Genomic DNA, 18,247 nt, shown 5'->3' with positions numbered 1-18,247 from the left:
GTATTTATTATAAATGATTTATCGGTGCAGATCATTATTGTTTTAAATTCATGTTCCTCGTAATCTTGAATCAGAATATCTTCCCCTCCCTCTTGCAGCATCTCTTCTCTTCTCTGATGACGAGGGAGGGGCAACCTGTCACTCACATGAGATCCACCAATAGCAAACCACAACCATCCAATCAATTCCCCACAGACAAAATCAAGCCCCGCCCTACATTTGTTCTTGTTTGAGAAGCAGTTTTACTCAGATATACGGCACAAAAGGGAATAAAATCTTCTGTTTCATGCAGACTTTAACATATTTATATATAAGATATAGCAGAAATTCATTATGGGTGCAAATCGATCTCAATCTCTGACATCGATTATCTTAGTTACAATATTTGCCGATACCTCAAAATATGGTGTGATACAGAATATATAGTACCTATATATTATATTTATATATATTTAAATGCAAAATATATCTTGAACTTTTAATTAAACTGTTTGAAAATTGCAAATCCTGCATATAAATCTTCAAAATCTATATAGATTTTTTTTTTTTTCACATGTTGCATTGATACATAATATCATTAGTCATTTGATCGCAGTAATGTTACACCCATAATATTCATATTTTTGAATATACACCACCATTTAAAAGTTTGGGGTCAGTAACATTTTTTTAATGTTTTTGAAAGTCTCTTCTGTTCACCAAGGCTGGATTTATTTGATCAAAAATATATTGAAAATTGTGAAATATTATTATAATTTAAAACAGCTGTTTTCTATGTGAATACATGTTAAAATATAATTTATTCCTGTGATCAAAGCTGAATTTTCAGCATCATTACTCCAGTCTTCAGTGTCACATGATCCTTCAGAAATCAGTCTAATATGATGATTTGCTGCTCAAGAAACATTTCTGATTATTATCAATGTTGAAAATTAAATTTTTCACAATTATTATTCTTATTTCAGGCCCATTCACAACTCTTTGACTGCAAGTAAATGCAAGTTTTTAATTCCTTTTCAGCACATAAAGGGTGAAGGCAGCATCTCTCATCTGACTTCCTGTTCCTGCTCTGATCTGATTGGCTGCCGTCACGCGCTGCAGGAGGATGCAGTGACATCATAACCATAACACGTTCCTGCGACCCCCAAACACGTCCAGCGGCCGTTGACGCATGATGCGTCGAATTTATAGCTTGTGTTTCACAGGGGGCGGGGCTTAAGAGTCATTTGCATGTCTGCTTGTCATTGCATCTGTTCAGACTGAATGGCATATGTGCAGCCAGCGTATGCAAATGGACACATGCACAGATCCAGACACTATTCTGTCCTGGCGACACACACATTAGCACACACACACATGTGGATGGTTTTAATGGGTTTCATTCAAACCCAGACAGACACCCTCCTCCCCTTAAACTACCCCAGACATGAACCCCAAACCCCTCATGTTCAAGTGCAAACCCCCCTTCACACCCGAATCACACAGACAAACTGACGTGATGCACAAGCGCCATTTTTTGCTGTACTGTAACCACACACACACACACACACACTTGCCTCCACCATTGCACACTGTATAATAACAAAACATATGTTCATTATATGTTTTCATTACATGTGCACCATTTTAAAATCTTAATTTTACTGCAGATTTAATCGTGGCTTGTCCAGCCGTATTTTGACACAACATGAGGAACGGGGACAGTGAAGTTTGGTTTGGGCAACTGATATATAAAGCGGACGTTTCATCTCTGTCCTCAAACCCGCAGAAGGACGTCAAAGACTCTGTGTTTCCACAAGGGGAACAAAACAGACGGATTCTGTCCTACATCTCTGACAGCTTCACTTCATCTAAAAATAAACGTGTAGCGGCAGAATTAGAAACTAATTTAAAACTGTTTCAGACCCAGTTCATTTCAAGTCTTGGATGGTGAGTGTATTAATGTGAGTGGACAGAACATCACACTGACGTCTCTAGTGTCTCAGTTCTTCACCGAGACATTAATGAGAATTAGAGAGCAAATGGACACTTTTCAGATGAGATCTCAACAATGTCTCAAACTGTGCTCGGATCTGAAAAGATATAAGAAAGTCTGCAATCAAACGTCAAAAATCTCAGTATGAATTTGGGCTGCACGATTTGGAGACCATCATCTTTCTGATAATAATTACAATTGCAATTTTAAATGTGTGGTTTTTTTGAACTCCTGGTGTGCTGTTCTTATTTGTAGGGCTGCACAATTTTCACAATAAATTTGTGATTATACATTGATATTATTATTATTACATTACAATATTAAACAAAAAATAAGAAATATTACTGTTGTATTATTTTAATGTTAATTAAACATATCTAGTATTTAAGAAAAATATAATAAATTACTATTATTATTATAATTTTATTATTATTATTATTACATTACATTACAATATTAAACAAAAAATAAGAAATATTACCACTGTATTATTTTATTGTTAAATAATCATCTAGTATTTAAGAAAAATATAATAACAAATTACTAGTATTATTATTATTATTATTATTTATTATTATAATTAAATTAAAATATAAAACAAAATAAGAAATATCAGTTGTATTATTTTATTGTTAAATAATCCTATCTAGTATTTAAGAAAAATATAATAATAAATATTTTTTATTATTATTTATATTTTTATATTATTATTACTAAATTAAAATATTAAACAAAATAAGAAATATTACCATTCTATTATTTTTCTGTATAACATATCTAGTATTTAAGAAAAATATAACAATAATAAATTACGACTTATTGTCATAATTTTATTATTATTGCTAAATTAAAATATTAAACAAAATAAAACATGAGTTTTTATTGCATTTTCACTGTAAAAAAAAAAAAAATCTACTTATTTTATTTTACAGTACAGATGTAAAATTACTCTGGAACCATTTATTTAAATTAATTACAGCCTTTGCTGTATCACGATTCCGGTTTTATTTCGATTAATCATGCAGCTCAAATGATCTGAGCTGATTTTATAGCTCTATATTACTGTATGACAACTATTGACTCCTTTGTGTCTGTTTTTATTTCTATCTTAAGGAGAAACACATTAATACTTCATTGAAACACAACTGAGACCTCCATTAATGGTCCTGAGCTATGAAAGAGAACATGCACAAGCGCTTTTTCCTTTAAATCATAATCTATGAAGCTCATCGATTCTGGGCCGCGTGCCACGTTCGACCACACGCACTTGTGAGCAAACGTACTAATTACGCTCCGTCCTGCTATTAGACAGTCACAGTTCGGTCTCCCTCCCTCCCATTGGTCTTTACAGGGAGGATTTGCATATGAGGGGCCTCCCGTCTGAGCGGACGTCTCGCCATGCCTCACGTTCCATATGTCAGCGAGCGCGGCACCGTCTCAACCGCACTGACAGCTAACAAAAATGCCTCTTTGAATGGATTGTTTCTCCCGCCGAGAGATTTGCACGCTCAGGATCCGTGTTCATCAGCGATTAGCTGCTTTCTCCAGACCCCTCCCGCCTTGAGCTAAATCAAGGATATGCAAATGCAATTAGACAGAGTTTGTGAATAGCTAACGGCCGCACAGATGGCAAACGGTGAAAGGTGCCGCCATCTTTTGGAGGGAAACGGCCGGTCGGCAGAAGTAGCCGCCATTTTGTCTGTTGTCGTGCCAGCCAGATGCTCCTCACAGCGACGGCGGGCGAACGCTGGCAGACGGGCACTACTGATGCGCTCGGTTTAAAGAGAGTGTTAAAACAAAACGGGCAGACAAAGAAACCACACTAAATGAGTCCATAAATCTCGTGGGCACTCTAAAGATTCATCTGAAGAAGAGCCACAATTACGTACTTAAATGGTGAAGGGAGTACCTTACTCTTTCTTTAAATACTTTCCCATAATATTCATTCACTTTAAGTCAGTCATGAATTCTTAAAAAGTGATGCTTTTAAAACACTGATTTGTTCGTTTAAGCAACCCGACTAATCATGTGAGCTTGGGGTTGGACTATCTGTTTGACCAATGGCAGACAGTGTCATAGATGTGACACTTTTGACTTCGTTTTTTTGTTTGTTTTTGTCTCTGAGTAACCGCCTGAAAACCACCCAGTACAGCCCGCAACCACCTTAGCCCACATTCAACTTATTTTTAAAATTACAGTGTTTAATAGTGGAATTTTTGGTGAAAAACTACATTACCCATGATGCTGTATGAAAATTCCACCAATCAGAGAGTCGAAAGAGCTCTTTAGCTGCGAATGACATAATCGAGTCAGTCTCTCTACACTCTCAAAATACTTAAATATTTGTATGTATATGCATATTTTATTTATGTTTCTATGGATATAATCAACATCTTTAAATGAGTAGTTTTTAATTCGATTATGTTGTTCACAATGCTTCATGGGATTGTAGTTCTTTCCCTCACTAAATCAAAGTTTGTAATGTTATGATTCACCTCGTAGCTTTTTGGCTTGGTTCATGGCTTATAATGCTTTAACAAAGATTTTTTTTACATCCCTAAGGGAAAAATTAATGGAAAAAATACTTCCGGTGTGTTAAGAAATCGAGTCCCCCCCAGAAATTGGGTCTCCCTGGCGGTAATGCCAGGCGCCGATGAATTTAGCAAGCAACACACGGAACTGCACACCATCTTTTAACAGACAAAGAGCTGAAGAAACTCAGTGATGTAGTAAAAGCCAGCACCGGGCCGCTCACCTCTGCTGATTCTCCTGCAGGCGAGACCGGACCCACATCGCTTTCTCTTTCTCATATCAATCTCTCGGGCTGTTCTGAGCGTCCGGCATCCTCAAAGACTTCCCAGCCTCCGCATGCTAGCGCTCGCCTCGAGAGGACGAGAGCCGGAGCGCCGCTGGCCAGAGCTGTCTGTGAACTTCACATGTTTATCTCTCCATCTCTCTGCAGACGCAAAAAGAGAAGTGTGAGACGCCAGGTGGTTCGATATGCCTGAAGTGCAAATAGTTAGTTAATGAAATGTGTGTATTTCTAAATACAGACAGGGGAAAGAAGTGTGTGTGAATGTGTTGATGAGGTTGGCTTTGTGTTCTTCTCTCATTTGCAGTGTTAAAGAGATAGTAGAAGAACCAAACAGTTGATGGGCCCCATTGGAAAAAAAATACTATGGAAGTCAATGGGGACCAAAAACTGATTGGTTACCAACACTCTTCAAAATGTCGTCTTTTGTGTTCAGCAGAAGACAGAAATTCATACAGGTTTAGAACATCTTGAGACAGAATTTTCATTTTTGGGTGAACTATCCCTTTAAGGCCCGTTCACACCAAGAACGATAACTATAATGTTAACAATATGATATATTTTTAAAGATAGCCAATCAGAATTCAACAGTCTTTAAAGAGCTCGAGCATTTAAAGTGACAGATGACAAAACTGCAGCATGTGCTTGGAATAAACAACGATATTGTCCGCTGGTTTGGACACTAATATATTTATCTTTATAAAAAGCGTTTTTGGTGTGAACAGGCCTTTAAACAGTAGATCAGGGTTTGATTCCTATTCGGTTGTTAAGTCTGACGTCACGTGGCAGCGCTTCCGGGTCCAAACGCTTTATCTCATACCACAAGAAAACAACAAATGGTGCTAATATACACACATAATGTGGTGTAATACTTCCAAAAAATTATAATCATAACCTTTATCTCCATACTAAAATCCCAGATGGCCAGACAGCGATTCATCTTTTATAAATCATTAAAATATTAATGTCTGTGACGCTGTGAGCACGGAGACTGTTGTGTAGACTAAGTATTTAAAATGTTTAACTTTAAAATGTTAAATGTTTAATATGAATAAATAGCGCTCATATTCTCCATTCTCAAGTGAAACGAGTCAAGGCTTGGACCCAGAAACAGCGTTCCTTACGTCACGACTTAACAAGCGGATACACTCTAAAAAATGCTGGGTTAAAAACAACCCAAGTTGGGTTGAAAATGGACAAACCCAGCGATTGAGTTGTTTTAACCCAGTGGTTGGGTTAAATGTTTGCTCGACCCTCCTGGGTAGTTTTATTTAACTCAACTATTGTTTAAAAATGACTGTATTTCTTGCTTAAAATGAACCCAAAATATGTTGGAAATTACCATTTATTAATGTTTAATGAATAATAAACATTTATTAAATTGCTTATTAATAAATGTTTATCTTTTGATTATTATTGTTGCCTCTAGTAATTATGTGTCGGATTTTTAGTTACCAACATATTTTGGGTTCATTTTAAGCCAGGCATATAGTCATTTTTAAACAAAAGTTGGGTTAAATAAAACTACCTAGCACGTTGGGCAAACATTTAACCTTTAACTAAATTAAATTAACCCAATTGCTGGATTTGTCCATTTTCAACCCAACTTGGGTTGTTTAGTGTATGAAATGCATGAACTGATAAAATGAATAGCTTTAATGCCAAATGCATAAATGTATGGCGTGTTTGTGTTACGCATTTCAGTGAGCTTAACCATGGATTTTTATTCCCTCATACTGCATGATAATAAAGCAATATTCATATGGCCATAATTCAATTCAAGCTTATTTGTGTAGCACTTTTCACAATACACATTGTTTCAAAGATTCACAGAAAATGCATGTTTCAAAGTTACAATCAGGAGTTATTCTGTGATCAGAGATGAGTGTGTCAAAGTATGTCCATATGGCATTATGTGGTTAGTAAAGATCATCTATTCAGTTAAACAGACACATTGAACATGTTAGGCAATAATCACAGCTCATGGTCGTAAGGATTACAATATAAGGATTATATTTGACAGTTTTGTATGCTGATCCGGAATCATGAAGTCTTTGCATAAGATCAAGACTCGACACACACACATGCTTAATCAGTTGCAATGTTCAACATTCACATTTTTACTTTATCATCCTCAGATTTGTTCTGTTGTGTTTGTCGGTTTTTGCAAGCAGATTATTGTGTATATCTTAAGCATATAATGAAACTATAGTCTTCTATAGAGCTGCTCCACAGCTGAAATTAGTCATGCATTTTACAACATTAACACTTATTTTCCTGCTTATCACTGCTTTGAAACAATCTGTATTGTACAAAGCATTGAATAAATAAATGTGAAGAAATGCATTAAAGGTGAGCTTTTTCTTTATCATAGTAATTCTTAAAACAGTCTAAAACATCATTATACATTTATACATATTGTCAGATGCTTTTACTTTGGTACTGTACGAATGTAAGATGTGTTTCCTGTGAACTTAAACACACACACATTTCTGGACCATAAGAGCTTTTTATTTGTTTCCCTGCCGGTTGGCACTTATAATTTGTAACCATAGTAACGACCCCCTTCTCCGCTGCATCCTCTGCCATGGAGAAAGAAAGAATGAAGCGGAATGTGATTCGTCTGAATATTCGGGGTCAGTTTTTGCTGATGCTGATCATCTGAATACATCAGATAAGCTCGTTTGATGCAGGTGGCCAGAGAGCAGAATAAAAGAGCTCAGCAACTCATTTCAGTAGTTTATCTGTGTCCAACTGTAGAGTCAACACGAAACTGCAGCCGCAACCCATTTCACTTCCATATTATTAAGTATTTCTGAGTAAAACAGTGTATATTCAATGAGGACTACAAACATTAGAAAGCACTTTTGAGGTCACTTTCACCCTTCAGAACATCTTTGCATATTTTTTACTACTATATTAACTCTTATATGAAACAGGTAATCTTAAAAGGTGTTAAATTAAAGTTAATTATTTTGATTATTGGGTGTAACTCTGCTCAGAGAACATACAGTATGGTCCCTTTCAACATAGAGTTAAAGTTAATGAGATAATATGCCTTTTGTGGAGTTGTTTATTCAGATCTTGAGAGATTTAATGTCTTATATCTTCAGTTGATTTCATCTAAGGCTGTGGCTGGAAGTCATTTGTAGTTCTTGTGTTTCTCTTCAGTGATTCTGCTTGTTAACAGCAGGTGTTCATCACTAATGCTCAATCATAACTTAATTAATCACTTAATTATCTCATTAACTTTAACTGTGCTTCAGTTACTTTAACACTATATAGAGAGGGACCATATGTAATCTGAGCAGAGTTGATTTAACTCTGGGGATTTTGCTGTGTACATTATTGCATCACCTCTATTCCCAGTCTGACTGAAAAACTCTGAGTTCTGGTTTCTACAAAGCCCCTCCCCTAAAAGCTCAGAGTGCTCTGATTGGCCAGCTGACCCAGTGGGTTGTGATTGGCCAAACACCTCAAGCGTGTGTCGAAAATGTAACACCCCTTACCATAATCGTAAGCTTCAGCTTCCAAGGCTTCTAAACATTTGTAAACACAGTTAATAATAATGTCGTCGGTTTTACCGTATCAGTTTGAGCCCGAAAATGCTGATGATCAAGTCGATTGATCTGATCAAGCACAACTTGAGCAAAATGTTTCAGTTTTTGTAGATACCTGGCGTTATACTCTCACAGGTTATTAACTTAATTTGTAGCATAAACACAAATTTTTAAGTTTATTACTCAAAAAAATGAAGTCGCTCCAACTAGAAGAGTTTTAGCCCGCACCAATTAATCTGATCTATTTCAGTTCAAATCAAAAGCTATCATATCACATGCTAACATAGCTTATTTAACAAGTATATTTAATGAACAAGTAAGATATTACTCGTCACTGGCATTAGCGCAGTCATTGCTTATAGAGTCAATATGGTGTTTACTTTCATCTACTCTTCAGTAACCACAAAAACTTCAACATTACAGAAACTCAAACATAACAGCATTAAACACTAACAGGTCTTTCCCTTCACTAAAAACAAATAAATTAACACTTAATTTCAACATTTATTCTCCTTATCCAGTCCTATGCAAAGCATGCTGGGAACTAGAAACAACTGCATAATTTCCAAAGTTATCAAGTAAATTTTATTAAGTTACTACAACTTAATTTTTTAAAAAAGCAAAAAGCCAATTAACGCAGAAATTTGAGTTTAAATATATTAAGTTGATGTAATGATCAACATTATTATGTCAAAAGAATTCTACAAAATAATGTTTGCAACTTAAAAGGTTTAATTAAAACAGGAAATTAGAAATTTTAACTTGCAACCATGCATTTATTTAAGTTGTGGTAACAGCTCCCCTGAAGTCCTTTTTAGAGTGATGCGCTGTGCACAAGCAAACTTTTGTGTTGTACTGCTCAGGAACAGCTTTATAAATCAATCTTAACCTGTAACTGTAATGTAAAGTGACCTTGAGCTCTGGAAAGGCGCTTATAATTAAAATTTATTAATATTATTATTATTAACCTCTAAAAGCTAAAGTGGTTTTGCTTTCGCTTCCAAACACACAGTGTCTCTGCAACATGACGATGACAATTCACTGAAGCCTCATCTTTTTTTGCGTATGCCTTTGGGCGGGATTATGCTGATCCTTCACATTGTGACGTGGATGTTTGAGGAAGTATATCTGGACTTGGATTGAGGCGTTTTATGCAGGTCTGGATCAGTGTTTTCTGTTAGAAAGAATAAATTGCTTTGTGGGATTTATAACTTTGCAGATCTTATACCTGCACAAACAGATAAGGACAAAAGGAAAACACTAAAAAGCATCATATGACTCTGGTGCTAGTCAAAAATTACTGATTTTTATTTCAATAAAATGAATGTAGGCTACTATATTTTAGTTCGATAATGTTTTTTATTTAATATTTTGTATTTTTAGGGGATTTTATGGTACTCAATTATATTTACGCTGTAGTTATGATCCATTTATTCACTTTTTGAGCATAGACCTGAAAATTAAATTTCCAACTTAAACGGTCGTGAATCTTGAACGCTTTGGAGCACAGACTGAAGTTTGGTCTCTTTTAAAAAGAAGACACTTGGCAGATTATTGCCGAAGTTTACGTTTATTGTTATGAAAAATGCACAAAAATACTATATTCATTTTTTTAAATATGTATTTTCCAAAACACATTTTGCTCTAAAACTGTGAGAAAATCTAAACAAGTTGTGTTCCAAATTTGAGCTTGATATCTCCAAAAATGAGCTTTCAGTAAGATTTTGTTTGGCCGCAGTACCAAACGCTTCCACTAGATGAAATTCGTCTCCCATTCATTTCCAATGCGTTCATTTTTGATCATTTTTTTCAGGACCATTTAACCTTTCCGAATCATGTCCATGATTTTTTCTCTGTGTGTTCACATAGCAAGCGCCAAAACCTTTACAAAGTTTCATACCATTTCGATGAAGCAAAAAAAATCTAAAAAATAAGACAACATTTCTTGACCGAAGAGCACCAGAGGGTTAAAAAATTGCAGCGACACCATTATTAACTTCCTTTATAAATGCATCTGATATATGTTCATTTTTAATGTTATCATTATCGGCCTGATAAGAACATTTGGCCGATATATTAAAGCTTATAAATAATTGATGGATTTCAGCTGAGACACTTCAGATGTGCACCGTCCACCATGATGGTTTTGAATTGCTTGAAATATGATTGAAATCACTTCAAAAAGAAAAATACAGTTAAGTTCAACATGTGCAGCGCAAGTCTGTCATATAGACTACATAAAATTATAATGAGAACATTATAATTGTGTGTTTGGGACATTGCTTTTAATGGTGAGACTTTTATTTTGTAATCAGGCTCTCAGAAATTATTTAAAAATTTGGATTTAGATTTATCGGCCAATATATCCGTTATCGGCTTTCCAATATAAAGAATTAACGGTTATCGATATCGGCCAAAAATTTTCATATTGGTGCATCCCTATTTTTTATATAAATTTTTATATTTGAATTACCAGCAAGGACAGTGTCATATATTTTATATCGTTCAAAAGTTAAAAGAACAGTTTTCCATTTGAATATATTTTAAAACGTAATTTATTCCTGTGATGCAAAGCTTGTGTCCAAAACACCAGCAAGGACTGTATCAACATCAGCCGAGAGATTTCTCTGTAAGTCTGTAAAGGCTCGCAGAAAACTAACATTTATTCATGCTGAACCTTTGTTTGTGTAGCTCCAGCGGGTCCATGGGAAATCACCTGCGCTGTGAGTCCTTTAAGAGGCGTCCGAGTTTTCAAAAGCTCCCAGTGAAGAGCTCCTCAAAGAGCCGGAGCCCAGCTCAGTCCCTTCAGTACATTAACACCCCATACATCTCCTCACAATACACGCACTGATTGCCTGTAAGCATCCTCGCATTGAACTAATTACAGGGAGACCCCCGATCGACATTTCCATCTGAATTACGGGGAACAGGGAAGAAAGGAACATGGGAGGAGAGACGCGCTGGTCCGTATTTACTGAAAGGACAGGCTTGTGTCTTTGAGTTGCACGAACATAAAGAAGGGTAAACAAGGCACAGGCGAGCTAATTGAGCGGAACGGCATTCCCTGCGGATCCTACAGAGAGGGAAAACCATGAAAAGACTGAAGGAGAGTGTCGCCCGAGGCCTGCCGATCAGATCATTACAGATCGCTAAAAATACACGGCCATGAGATGAATATCTCGCAGCAATGCCGTTTTTGGTTCCCCAAAGAATTTTTAAGTGAACAGTTCTTAAAAGAAACATTTTTTTAAAGGGATAGTCCACCCAAAAATGAAAATTCTGTTATTATTTACTCACCTTCAACTAAACCTGTACACTCTTAAAAATGCTGGGTTAAAAACAACCCAAGTTGGGTTGAAAATGGACAAACCCAGTGGTTGGGTTAAATGTTTGCGCAACCTGCTGTGTAGTTTTATTTAACCCAACTATTGTTTAAAAATTACTGCATTGCTCACTTAAAATTAACCCAAAATAAGTTGGAAATAAACATTTATTAATATGTTTAATGAATAATAATTAAACATTTTTTAAATTGCTTATTTATAAATGTCCATCTTTTGATTATTATTGTTGCCTCTAGTAATTATGTGTTTGATTTTTAATTTCCAACCTATTTTGGGTTCATTTTAAGCCAGACATATAGTCATTTTTAAACAATAGCTGGGTTAAATAAAACTGCCCAGCACATTGGGCCAACATTTAACCCAACTGCAGGGTCAAAACAACCCAATTGCAGGGTTTGTCCATTTTAAACCCAACTTGGGTGGTTTTTTAACCCACCATTTTTTAGAGTGTAGTATAAAGTTACAGTTCTTTCGAAGAAAGTTGGTAACCAAACAGTTGCTGGTCCTCACTGGCTTCCATAATTTAGAGAAAAATACTATGGAAGTCAATTGGGACCAGAAACATTCTTCAAAATATCTTCTTTTGTGTTCAGCAGAAGAAAGAAATTCATACAGGTTTAGAACATCTTGAGACAGAATTTTCATTTTTGGGTGAACTGTCCCTTTAAGAGCCGTTCAAACCAACAAATGATATCATTCTCGTTTATTTTGTCGTCTGTCGCTTTAAACGCTCGAGCTCTTTAAAGCAGGATGGATTCTGATTGGCTGGAAAAAGTCTTTCTGAAAGCGATTCCAACGATATCGTTTCACTGTGCTGTTATCGTTATATTTGTGCTCTGCTATTGTTTTTATATTTAGAATGATTTTTAGAACTATATCGTTATCATCCTTGGTGTGAACGGGCCTTTAGTGTGAAGAACATTTTAAAATTCTAATGGACTTTTTGGCGAATGAAAAGGTTCCAGAAATGTTAATGTTTCTTCATGGAACCATCAATGTCAATAAAGAACCTTTATTTTTAAGACCGTAGTTTCAGAAGAGATCTCAACTTTATCTCAAATTTTGCATCCTAAATTCTGCGATCAAAAGTCAGAGATCTCAAAATTCGTCATCATATGATTTGAACTGCTGTTCACATTCATTTTATAGCTCTATACACTTACTAGATCACAACTATTGACTCATTTGAGTCTGTTTTTATAGGAATTTTAGGAGAAACATCTCCTACAGTTCAATTAAACATTACTGAGAACCTCATAAAGTCTTACAAGACTTTCTCCTGACTGGAAATGGTTGGAGATTTACTTGAAGAGTGATTTTACTCATTTCATATTGCCATACATTAGCTTTCAGAAGTTTGGTGACAATATGATTTTTTAAATGTTTTTGAAAGAAGCCTCTTCTGCTCACCAATACTGCATTTACAGTAAAAAATTGTGAAATATTTTTACAATTTAAAATAACAGTTTTCTATGTGAATACATAGTAAAGTGTAATTTATTCCTGTGATCAAAGCTGAATTTTCACCATCAGTCTTCAGTGTCACATGATCCTTCAGAAATCATTCTAATATGACGATTTGATGCTCAGGAAACATATATGATTATTATCAATGTTGAAAACAGTTCATATTTTTGTGGAAACTGTGATACATTTTATTTTTCAGGATTCTTTGATGAATATAAAGTTCTAAAGAACAGCATTTATTTGAAATAAAATCTTTTGTAACATTATAAATGTCTTTATTGTCACTTTTAATGCATCCTTGATGAAGGAAAGTATTAATTTCTTGTCTGCTGACCTTTTAAGCATTTTATAATGTTTCTTCAATCCTTAATGTTTGTTGTTTTGCCACTTTTACACATTTTATCCATCATTCAATAACTGGTACTGTATGTCATATACTTATAACATTTATACACAAAACATGTAATGCAAGGAAATCATGATGTATAATAAAATCACACAATGAGGCATTTACAGGTCTTAAATGCTTAATTTTCAAATTCAAGTTATGCGTATTTTTAGATAAAATACTCGCCCTGACCATCATGTCTGTGTTTCCACAGTTTTATGCAGAACTGACGTCACTTTTTGTTCAGCGTGATGCAGCTCCAGTCCAGAGTTATTCCTGGAGCCAGTAATGATATTCCAAACATTTTCCCACATTCAAAAGTGGGACAAATTCACCGTTATTCCATCTGAAACGGTCCTCATTCACACACACACACACACACAGCTGGCCCCCTATTATCTGGACATAGATCAGAGATCTCATTGAATGTGTCGCAGTGAGACATTCCATCTAAGTTGCTATGTGTTGGTCAAACACCCGTCCTGTCTGTCTGCGTCCGTCCGTCTGTGTCTGACACACAAGGCCAAGTTTAACTTGACAGATGGATGATGGAAAAGAATGAATCACATTTACTGCTTGATGAACTTTGATGAACTAATTTGATTCGGTTTTATTCACAGCACATTTCTGAAATAGAATTAGGATGTAAATGCTTTGTTGATTTATTTTGCTTCGAGGGTTTAGTTTTCAGTCAGTGAAATGAAAAAAAAAATGGTGTAAAAACAGTTTTTACTCAGAAATTGCTAGTAAATTTCATAAATGAGGAAAACAACAAGTAACACATTGAATTGCACGTGAAATTTTGAAGTAGAAAGACTGAAATAGTATTTTCTTGTAAAACATATACTTTAATAATGTTGCTGATATTAAATAAATGTGCTATTGAATAATCATTTGCTGCTTGATGAGCATTTTTAATCATAGTTATCAGTTATAGTTTTGCACTTTAAAAAGCAAATAGAGTTTTTTCTGCCTGATCAGGTTTAGTGCTCCTAGTAGATTCAGTCATATTTGTACTTGAATTGATCCAGTTATTAAAGCAATATGCCACAAGATGCTATAAAGCCCCTTTAAATCACTGCAACTTGAGTTGCTTATTAAGAGATTCCAATGTTTAATAAACGAATCTGGCTCATCCAATCAGAATTAGATCCAAAACATTTTGCAATGTGAATCAATATCTCGAGCTGAAGCTTTATACATGAAACACACACAAACAAAGCGACAAGCACAGAGCAAACGCTCCTTCTGTCAGTCTCTCTCTCTCTCTCTCTCATCAGACAGCTCGTTAATTTGCACAACTTGGATATGTTCTTCTTCTTTCTCTGTACGTATATATTAGCGGTGTGACATGACCCTCGCGGGCGGAGGGGCTGTTTTGTGTCTGGCTGGCCGTGGGAAAAAGAAGCCCACTCTTTTCACAGCTGCACAGCAGCGACGGAGGCCCCCGGCTCCCCCCGACCCCCGGCGCATTCAGACCCCCCGCCCTTCATAAATACAGCTCATTATTCAACTCTAGTTTGCATAGAAATGTTAAAGAGGGCTGCTTTCCTGGACCCTCGTCTGTAACAAACAACACCAACCTCAAACGTGCTCGTTTATCTCTTTCTGCATTCGGAAAGAGTCGTTTGTGGAAGTGAATTTTAATAATTATTTGTATTTGTTGTCATTCTTTAGCACTAAAATAACACCGTTTTCAGTTTAGATGTAGGTGCATTCAGAGAGATTTGCTTTTGGATGTGAATTTTAATCATTGTTGAATTTTTGCTCTTTTTATATAATTTGTGCATTACGAAAAAGTTGTTTCCGGAAGTAAATTTGAATAATTATGTTTTTTTTGTTGTTGTTTTTAACCCTACAATAACACTGTTTGCAGTTTAGCTGTTTGTGCATTCAGAAAAAGTCATTTGTGGAAGTGAATTTGAATCATTTGTGGTTTTTGTTGTTCTTTAACACTAAAATAACACTGTTTTTAGTTTGTGCATTCAGAAAAAGTCATTTGCGGAAGTGAATTTTAATCACTATTTGTTTTTGTTGTCGATCTTTAACACTAAAATCACACTGTTTTTAGTTTAGCTAAACAGTAAGTACAATTTACTTAATTTTTCTTGTTTTTGCATGCAGTAAATTCCACAAGTAAAATCTACTTAAATGTTCATTTTGCTCAAACAATATAACACTGAATTAAGTTATGCTTTTAAAGTATATGCTTTACTTAGAACATATAAGTAAATAATACAGTAGATATTGTGTAGGTAACATTTCTACATAATAGAAATAACACCCAAACACAGAGACCTCAATAATGGGTACACGATACACAATAATGGTAACATTTAATTGATCATTTTTGAGTATGAATGTGTCATTTTGAGTAAAAAATGAACTCCAGATGTCACAAAACAGCAAGTTACTAAACCTAACAACAAAAGCAATGATAAAACAGTGTAAATACAGCTGGAAAACACAGTGAAAAATGCAACCTTATTAATTATTCATGCCCCAGTGCATGATGGGAACCAGTATCAGAAGGTTGAGTAGGTTTCATGCTTTAATTTCTACAAGCTTAAATTGAGTACTAATATAGAATTTACATTGTTTTTTTAATTCTTGCCTAAACTAACTTATTCAGGTAGAAATTACAGATGTTTTTTCTGTAGTACCACTCAATCATTTTTTATCAGAAAGATTCGTTTGTGGAAGTAAATTTTAATCATTGTTGAATTTTTGTTGTTCATTAGCAGTAAAATAACACTTTTTATTTAGTTCAGCTGTTTGTGCATTTCAGTCATTTGTGGAAATAAATTTGAATAATTTGTGGTTTTTGTTCTTAGCTCTTTCTGCATTCGGAAAGAGTTGTTTGTGGAATTGAATTTTAATAATTATTTGTTTTTCTTGTCGCTCTTCAGCACTACAATAACACTGTTTTCAGTTCAGCTGTTTGTGCATGAGGAAAGATTCGTTTGTGGAAGTGAATTTGAATCATTGTTGAATTTTTGTTGTTTTTTAGCATTAAAATAACACTGTTTTTAGCTGTTTGTGCATGAGGAAAGAGTCATTTCTGGAAGTAAATTAGAATAATTATGGATTCTGTTGTTGCTCTTTAGCACTAAAATAACACTGTTTTTAGTTTAGCTTCTGAAAAAGTTGCTTGTGGAAGTGAATTTTAATCATTTTTTAGTTTTGTCAACACTAAAATAAGACCGTTTTCAGTTTAGCTGTAAGTACATTCAGAAAGAGTCGTTTGTGGAAGTGAATGTTAATAATTTTTTGTTGCACTAAAATAAAGACATGACAGAAATAACTCAGTGACGGACAGAACTGGGCCTCACGATTCTTCAAACACTGCATCTATTTCATACCAAACATAATGCTGAGATCATATTATAAAAAATAATCACATTTTTTGAAGAGGACCAAGCAGTACGAGTCCTTTCTGTGTTTAATCTGGTTCACATACAGTAGTTCTTTTGATAAAGAATAGAAAACAAATAGGATCAGCTAAAAAGTGATCTTTTGTGAGTAACCTTTAGCTCATCATTTGGTTTATTCTGCTATTTTAAACACACCTTTTGTTCATATCAGCGATGAAATAAACCATAAATCTGACAGTATGCATTAATAGCTCAAACCTAGATTCTACTGACTGACTCTAAATCCACAGAGATGAAAACAAAACCCTCGAAGCAAAACAGACAAACGAAATGCAAACGGCAACATTAACATCCTAATTCCATTTTAGAAATGTACTGTGAATAAAACTAAACCAAATTAGGCAAATTGTAGCATAAAACTGTCTTTATGAAACATATTACATATATGACACTGTCTGTGTATTTTGAGCTTTTCTTCTAGAAACAGATTCAAGATTAAACTGTAGATTGTTTTACCTGTATGAGCTGAAGAAGAGTTCAGCATCGATGAGACGCTTTCGGCACGTTCTGAAATTAGAGAGACAGAAACATTAGAATGAATCATATTTCATATCATATTCTACACAGTGTGGTTGGTCGTAATAAATCTGAATAATGTTTCCTATTTAAAGAGGAACTGTATTGTCTTTATTAGGCTACTATATTAAAATATGCTTGCCATACATCATGTTTCAACAAACAACAATAATACTATAATATCTGCCATGCTTCATAACTTAAGGATTAGTTCACTTCAGAATTAAAATTTGATTCACCCCCATGTCATCCAACATGTTCATGTCTTTCTTTCTTCAGTTGAAAAGAAATGAAGGTTTTTGAGGAAAACATTCCAGGATTTTTCTCCATATAGTGGACTTCACTGGGGTTCAACGGGTTGAAGGTCCAAATGTCAGTTTCAGTGCAGCTTCAAAGAGCTCTACATGATCCCAGACGAGGAATAAGGGTCTTATCTAGAGAAACAATCTGCCATTTTCTAAAAAAAAAAAAAAAAAAAAAATTATATACTTTTTAACCACAAATGCTCGTCTTGCACTGCTCTGAGATGTGCCACGCATTACACAATCATGTTGGAAAGGTCACGTGTGACGTAGGCGGAAGTACCGCGATAGGGCAAAAAAATCTTATTTTCAAAATTCAAAAATCGTCCGACATCTTTGTTTTACCTTTTTTTGTAAAGGGCGTTTGACTTTGAACGTTCACTTTGTAAACACTGGATCAGTACTTCTGCCTGCATCACGCGTGATCTTTTCAACGTGATTACATAATG

The 18,247-nt window shown here is 34.9% G+C and overlaps 1 long non-coding RNA gene across 1 annotated transcript in view; it reads right to left on the bottom strand.

Annotated features, from left to right (window-relative positions):
- The window catches only part of LOC127503956 (uncharacterized), a 32,788-nt gene that overhangs the window by 8,335 nt on the left and 6,206 nt on the right, over nt 1–18,247 (bottom strand). The window contains exons 2-3 of the long non-coding RNA XR_007927260.1: nt 17,437–17,487; nt 4,731–4,931 (exon numbers count right to left, since the gene is read on the bottom strand). This is a non-coding gene — a long non-coding RNA (uncharacterized LOC127503956). The remainder of the gene's footprint in view (nt 1–4,730; nt 4,932–17,436; nt 17,488–18,247) is intronic.

The sequence above is a fragment of the Ctenopharyngodon idella genome, chromosome 2 (assembly GCF_019924925.1).
Source record: "Ctenopharyngodon idella isolate HZGC_01 chromosome 2, HZGC01, whole genome shotgun sequence".
NCBI lineage: Eukaryota > Metazoa > Chordata > Actinopteri > Cypriniformes > Xenocyprididae > Ctenopharyngodon > Ctenopharyngodon idella.
Note: the sequence above shows the minus strand (reverse complement) of the source record. Positions and strands in the feature narration are given on the sequence as shown.